This window comes from Melitaea cinxia, chromosome 11, assembly GCF_905220565.1.
Source record: "Melitaea cinxia chromosome 11, ilMelCinx1.1, whole genome shotgun sequence".
In the NCBI taxonomy this organism is placed as follows: Eukaryota; Metazoa; Arthropoda; class Insecta; order Lepidoptera; family Nymphalidae; genus Melitaea; species Melitaea cinxia.
This window is the reverse complement of record NC_059404.1, coordinates 7,813,118-7,819,049: the sequence shown is the minus strand read 5'-3', so window position 1 is coordinate 7,819,049 and position 5,932 is coordinate 7,813,118. Positions and strand designations below refer to the sequence as shown.

Sequence of the window (5,932 nt, the reverse complement as noted above, 5' to 3'; positions counted from 1 at the left end):
AGTAACAATCCTCGTCCGAAACGACTGAACCGATTTTTATGTAATTTTGTATGCATAGCATGCAAAATTACCGTTTTGTTTGCATGTTGTATGGTAGGTCTGATTATCGTCTAATATTTATTTTTTATACCCCTCAGTTATAAGGGTAGGGGAATAAGAGAGTTAATAACATATATGACAAAAAAACGTTTTCGGGGTCAGCTAGTAACAATATATAACCCTAGTTAACATTTTTAATATTGAATCGCGTTTCTGTGTAGCCTAAATTCTTAGTGACGCCTAAGCTAATATGACAGTTCATTATGTTTTCTAGACGCCTCTATTAATATAACCCATAACAAATTCCAAATGCATGTACTTGCCTGCATTGCATGTCTGGCATGCGAAATGAAAGGATTTGCACGAGAAACCCATAGAATTTTTAATTTAGTGCCAACTTAAAGAATGAAATGTTATTTTAAAATTATTCTTAAATTTAGCTTAGTGTAAAAAAAAATGTTTTTGCTTAAAAAGCAATAGAAGAGATTCTAGTTGTATATCGTATAGTCATATCAAAAAGACTACAATAACTTCTATAATTAACTAGCGGACCCGGCAGACGTTTTCCTGCCCGGAAAACAGCTACCAGATTTGATTTTTTACATACCGATAGCAGCGCCACCTACCGGTTCGAATTAAGATATAAACTACCCTATCTCCCAAATTGGACCAAATTAAAGATGCTTACAAAATTTGATAAAAATTGGTTCAGTAGTTTCGGAATTTATCTGGAAAAATACCTATATATTAATTAAAATTGTAAAATCTTTTTCCTTATAGTTTTGATCCAATTGGAAAAATATGTAAATGAGTATTTACCTTGACATTATATTTCAGTGTAAATTAAATTATTATAAATATTTAAAAATGTGTTGTATTGAATTTGCCATGATATGTAACACCATCTTTTATGAATATTTTTATTAGTTAGTAAAATTACAATAGCAAACACATATTAAACATCTACTTATTTAATAATATACGTCTAAATTTATACTAATACAAAATAGTTCTAAAACTATAGATATTTTTTTTAAATAATCAAAAGTATTTCATTATTAAAATAATGTCATCAAAATTAGTGACTTTTTCAAGATGGGAGACGTTGGATTCACGAATGAAGAGGCACATCTGTTACCGGTTCGCGTCGCTCCTCCAACTTGTAATAATAGAATTAACGGGCTGGTTATGAACAAACGGCGTCTTCATTTCCAGTAGCCCGTTTATTCGCCCTTTGCCCTATTTCACTGCCACTCCATTTCACTGAATGAAATAATGGACTCATTCGGGAGGTCTCCTGGGTGTCTAGGGAATATAACGGAGTTATCATGAGACATCATATAAGGAAAAAATGTTTGTATCCATTGTTTAAATTAAATCAATTAATTTTTGTGCCTAGAATACTATATTTTACACATTATATAGTTTGCTTGATTACTTAATGGTTATATTGTACCTATTGGCTAAATAAAAAAAGTTCAACCGTATATAATAGGATTTCTCTTACAATTTCACCTTTATTATTTATTTCAGCTAACATATATTGCACTAACAGTAAAAAAATCAAGGCGTACAACAAATAAACATAAATAATACTACAACAATTACACAACAAACAAGCAAACACATAATTACAATACGAGAATAAACCATACAATTAATAATTTTACTAATAATATACACATAAAAACAACAAAACATTACTTAAAAAACATGACTCTTAAAACTTATCAAATTTTGCTAAAGCAAATTGAGTCGAATCCATAGTAAATAGTGTATATATTCATAGTAATACTGGTATTACTATTGGAGGCCCACGTACGATTCAATAAGTTAAACGCTTTCTTGTGTTTTCATTGGCTTTACTTTGGTTAATATTTACTGTTATTATGTCCTATTAACCTAGCGTCTTCGGTGCGACAAAGCCAGCCCTGCGGTCACCAACCCGCCTGCCCAGCGTGGTGACTATGGGCAAAACACATGAGTTCACGCCATTTTTGGCACGAACTTATGGAGGCCTATGTCCAGCAGTGGACTGCGATAGGCTGTAGTGTGTAGCGTGTGTGTCCTATTGCCTTAATGTATTTATGCGACTGCTGAGGTAAATTTATTCAAAAAAAAAACAGTAAACGAATTTCTTTATTTTTAATGTAAAATAAGCACGGCTATAAATAACATTTAAATATTTTTATACGCTGAAACTATATCTATTTCCTAAAATCAAGACCCTATTTTATAAAGGCTATCAAAAACTATTCATTAACATCGGATGAAACTACACACTAATCAATACCTTTCTCAATATCTCCTTTCCAATGGTGTTTCCCTGGTGGATATAGCAATATTTCATTTTAAAGAGAACATGAAACAACATTAAGTCTTTGAAGAATGAATTGAGTTAGAAAAAGTATCTTATAAAACTTTTCGTAAAACATTAATTGTAGCAGAAAATTAAAGAGAAGTCCGATTCGAAGGAGCGTAAAGAGAAAAAATCACTGAAATGAAATGTGACTGCTCAATTTTAAATAACATGCCTAAACAAAGATATGAATATTTTTTTTATAATTAGTACATTTCCATATTTGAAATACGCGATACATTCACTGAAATCATACTTTGCGATTCTTTTGAAAAGAAAATAAATTATTTTTAATGTATAAATATTGTATTTCCTGAATGAAATCTGAGTGCAGATGTTTTAATTTCAAATAATACCTTTCAGTGAGTAAAATTTTATCGTAAATGAAGTATAGAATTATGAAATTTATTTACTTCGGACTGTTGAGTCATTATTGTGAACATCAATGTAAAATTGTACCAACATATCTATGGAATGGAAAAAATATTTTTTTTAGATTTAATGTACAGAAACACAAATTCTAGTTAGGAATCTTATCAATAGGAAAGGAAATAAAATATGTAAGTAATTGACAATTTTGTCGTAAGCATAATTTTTGTTCTTTGAATCTAGATTAACGAAGCACATTAATTTCCTTCAGCTTATCGCAGTCCACTGCTGGACATAGGCCATACATATCAGGTTTCCGCAGTCTCCACTCCTCAAGACTCAAGTCGGCTTCTGCAGAAATTGGTCTTGTGACACACGTGACGAGCCCACTGTCATTTCCACTTGCTTATTCTATGCTATATATATAATTAACTCACCAAACACACCTCAATAACGTTATAATCGAGTATTATTATTATCTTTTAATATTAACTTTTACAAAATAGAAAAAAGTACACTTTTATAATCCTTAGGAAAATAAATACAAGTGTTTCTACGGACAAGATCCGTATAATTAATAAAAGTTGTTTAAGCTCTGTTTTGCAAAAGTTGAAACGATTGAGTTTAAGATTGCCTAATTTTTTTGGATGTTAATTGCTTGACGCTGTTTATTTTCACAGCGATATAAAAACTCTTAATATGTTTTAACATAAATATATTGATGCAGGAGAACTATTTTATGGTGGTAAGTATTTATTAAAAATTAATGTCTATTACACATAGACTAAGTGATTAAGTGATTGAACTAATGAATCATAAAGAGATATCAGGATCAGTGCTAGTTGATGATAAAAAAGCAACAATGTTGCAAACTAATTAATATTAAGTATAATTAATAAGAAATGCTTCTTTTACTTCTTTAAGCAAGTAGTACCTAATTATATGTTCGCTACTGAGGCACGTATAATCTAATTCCGAAAGCAGCGGTACTTTTAAGTGAGACATTACATAGGTGTTGTGTATAACTAAAATATTTACATTTATACGCAAATTGTATTTTATTTTAACTAACTACTTATAGTATAAAACTATAGCGGACTCGCACAATATCAAAATTATTTGTATACAATTAGACAATAATGTTGTCAATCGGAAGAAATATTAATTATACCCTCCATGCGTTTATTGTCTTTTTGTCAGTTCAAGAAAATTTTAAATTAGTGACTCCCTCGCACGTTACCAATTCGATTTGAAATAGTAATTGATTTTATTTATGAAGAATTTTCAATCGATTTAATGAAATGTTATTAGTTTTAAAATATTATGACATTACTGTAGAGTTCTTTAGTGCAATATTTGAAAAAAAAAAATGTGTTGTCATGGGACACCAGGTAGGAACAAAGTTCCTTCGGATAGTATAGAAGCAACATAATTTGAAAAAAAAAAATGTTGAATTTTATATATATTTTCTAGTTCTTGATTTTTTTTTTAATTTTGTTGATTGGTTTTTATTTAAGTACATAAAAGTATTTAGGAAATTTAATATTTCAGAAAATAACAAATACCGTAAAATAAAATCAAAGATAATATTTATAATAATTCAAACTATTAAGTGAAATAAAAAAACATGTGTTTTTATTTAGTATAAAATTATATAAATAATTTTAAAAAAGTTTACTGGTAATATTTTATTTTTACAAACGTCACATCCGTTATATATTTTTCTTACGGTTTTAGTATCACATTTTTTTCAGTTCGGCCGCCCAGCCAAATGTCAAGCCTGCCGTAAGGAACTTCGTTCCAAAACTTCGTTCCAAAAACTGTAATATATAAATGTCTACTCACATATAGATTGATATGTATACTTTTTTTTACTTGTAGTAATTCGTTACATAACTCTTAAGGGGTGCTTCGACAGTCACATTCGTGTTAAAAGGTCAATATTTCTATTAATAATTCAATCGTTCACTACTGACATTTAAGATAATAATCTATTGTAACGTCAAAGCAGTGTCTTCTTCTTCATGTGGTTGTATTAAACGCACGTCTTTTAGTTGTCCGTGAATTAATATATGTTTCTGAGATTATTTGTGCATAATTTATGTAGTAAACCAACATAGTATGGTAGTCCTGAATTATCAGAAGTATTGCCGAGTTTTACATGTACATTAAATTGTTAACAAACCAACAATCCTTCTTGTATATTGTGACACTACTTCGAATAGTTATCACTGCGAGGTCAACTAATAAACTCAATATTTATTGGGTATATTGATGATTAAGAATCAGATTTTAGTTTTCAATACTATTTAAGTACACTATAATTTTTTTTGGTTCTTATGACTAATAGATTAAAGTCTGAACTAATAGCGAATAAAACTGACTTTAATAATTAGTTTGCGGTCAAATTCAAAACATTTGTTACCCTTTGATATCTACGAGTAAATTGGTGTAATTTGTTATCGTTTTGCGTCAATTGGAAAAAAGAGATACTGAAATATTATATAGTCTGTAGCCTTCCTCGGGAAATAGACTATCCAACACAAAAATATATTTTTTTATTCGAATTATGCTTGTTTTTCTTAACGGAAGTCATTGAAAAATCATTTCTTCCTGCAATCCCAAAGTCTATTAGTATGATCAGGCCTATTGCCACAACATAGCTACTTGAAAGTTTCAATAGCAATTTCATTGTGGTAATTATAAAATCATAGAGCCTAATGATTATATGATATTTTCTACTAGATATTTAAGTCGACAGTATTTTATGATTATACGTTCCATCATTTTAGAGAGTATCATACACTTTAGTTGTGTATGTAAATCATCAAGGATTTTTTTTATCACATGACAATATCTACTGTGTGGCTACGGAAGTATATAATATAGCCACCTCCTGTCTTCCCGTTGGTGTCGTTAGAGGCGACTAAGGGATAAAATAGTTCCACTATCACTTAGAAACTTAAAAAGCCGAAAGATGGCGGGATAAACTGCTGGCTTTGAAATATACAGGCCGAAGACGAACAGCAGCGTCTTCGGTGCAACAAAGTAAGCCCAGCGGTACCCAACTCGCCTGCCCAGCGTGGTGACTATGGGCAGAACACACATGACATTTTTGGCGCAAACTTGTGAAGGCCTATATCCAGCAGCGAACTGTGATAGCCT

The 5,932-nt window shown here is 30.3% G+C and overlaps 1 long non-coding RNA gene across 1 annotated transcript; it reads left to right on the top strand.

The window, feature by feature from the left end:
- The first annotated feature begins 4,770 nt into the window (after window positions 1–4,770).
- Window positions 4,771–4,958, top strand: LOC123657906. Its single transcript, XR_006743799.1, has 2 exons — window positions 4,771–4,857; window positions 4,888–4,958. It is a non-coding gene; the product is annotated as an uncharacterized LOC123657906 (long non-coding RNA).
- The last annotated feature ends 974 nt before the right edge of the window (window positions 4,959–5,932 follow it).